Source organism: Bombina bombina, chromosome 2 (genome assembly GCF_027579735.1).
Source record: "Bombina bombina isolate aBomBom1 chromosome 2, aBomBom1.pri, whole genome shotgun sequence".
Classification (NCBI taxonomy): Eukaryota; Metazoa; Chordata; class Amphibia; order Anura; family Bombinatoridae; genus Bombina; species Bombina bombina.
Window position 1 is genome coordinate 740,913,467 of NC_069500.1, and position 2,012 is coordinate 740,915,478.

Genomic DNA, 2,012 nt, shown 5'->3' on the forward strand with positions numbered 1-2,012 from the left:
TTATCCCTCAGGCTAAAATTAACACAAGTGATTAAGTTAGTGTTTATCTTACTAGCAAGCACACTTAGTAACTTGTAACACTCCACAATTATTTATCCTGCTTAGAGGTCTTAAATGTTTACTTAAATACTTGCTGCATATGACAGAGCTTTACATATTATCACAGATCGTTACAGAGGTAGATCCATATGCATCCCGAAAGACTCGCGACAGCGAGATAGTCCTAGACCCAGCTACACCTAGGTTCAGGTCGCTACTTGCCCTAATGGCGGAAGGGAGAGACTGTCTTAGGACCATCGCACGGCTTAACTCCCACCTTAAGGGCGCTCCCTCTCTCAGTATTCCTCCCGCTCTTACTACCAGCCGAAGAGGAATAGGCTGACTGCCCCTGACATACGGACCTTGTTCCCATACCCCGCTGGAAGAAGGGGACACGGACTGAGCTGCTACAATTCCTCAAGCAAGAAAGATCAATATGAGACAATTCATGGCACTTGAACTTTTCATGTAATTTAAGATATAGCTCAGGTAGCCAGCTATGTTACCAAATTACTTTTTTAGCTCTGGTGCTTGTCTATCAGGTATTGTGTTACCCCTTTAACTGGCTCTATTTGAGGTTTAATGGCTCTGTGACTTTGTTATTTGAGCAGTTACATAAATGAGCTAGGTGGTTGTTTGTTTAATATATTTGCATAGCTGGATTTTTCTTTCAGATATGTGCTAAGCTTGCTGTGGAGTGGGCTAATAGTCATATATATTTCCACTTGAGATCTATAACATTATACTAGAACAGTTTGCAACCTACAATATTTTTTTTATTTTTTTTCCAATAAGTTTTTATTGATACATAAAGTGCAAAAACCATATAACAACATATTCATTGCATGACATTTTTAGTAGCGGCAATACACATGGTTCGTAGAAAGGGGAGACACATACAAGGCAAATTGATGAACCTGATAAGAAGAATATAGTCAACATTCAACCGATTTGCTAGTGCATATTTACAGAATGCAGTTGCTATACATTGGTCATTCTAATGGAGTAATTAGTATTTTTATGTTTTAGAAGTTGTATGGCAATATATGCCATATGTAGCAAACCTGACAGTTTAGGGTAGCTAGGTTGAGAGTATATGTAGGACGTACAAATAGACATGATGTAGTTGGGTTCATTCACCTATATCTCTGTAGGAAGGTAGGGGAGGGGGAAGGGAATGGGAAAGGAAGACATCAGGGATAGGGCGGAAATAGTGTAGTGAGGGAAGCGCCTCCGCTCAGTCATAGTGAGGTGCTTCTTCTAGGTCGGGGAGGGGTTACATCAGGAGGTAGGGCAACAGTGATCAAGAACAAGGGCAATTATGGAGGTGGCCTCAAGTAAGTTTCCCAGGGTCCCCAGATTAGGCTAAAGGTGTCTGACTGATTCCTCGCCCGAAAGACGTAATCCTCCATAGATTTAATGTACTGCAGATGGTCGACCACTGCCTGCCATCTTGGGGGTTGCTGCTTTTTCCAATTTCTGGCTATAAGCATTTTGACAGAGGTCAACAGATAGACCAGCAAGTGTTTCTTATACTTTGGGAGGTCTTTTACCCCTATATGTAGGTGGGCCAGACCCAGAGTATCGGGGGTCGGGAGCTCTAAGGCCAAACAGACCTCACAGATGTTAGACCAGATTGGTTGGAGTCTGTCACACGACCACCACATATGGAGTGGGGTGCCCATCTCTCCGCACTCTCTCCAGCATAGGGGCGAGTGTCCCGGAGACAGAGTTCGAAGTTTAGTTGGAATCAAGTGCCACCTGGTAATCATCTTGAAGTAGAGCTCATACAGTGTAACGCAATGGAGCGCTGATTTAGTCATCTGTATCGCCTTAGTCCAATCAGTAGTCGAAAAGACATGCCGCAATTCCGCTTCCCAAGAGATCATATGTCTCGTTTTTACAAGATTGGGAGGCCCCAAAAGGGATCTGTAATGGACCGTGAGGGGTTTGTACAGCTGCAGGTTCACTCT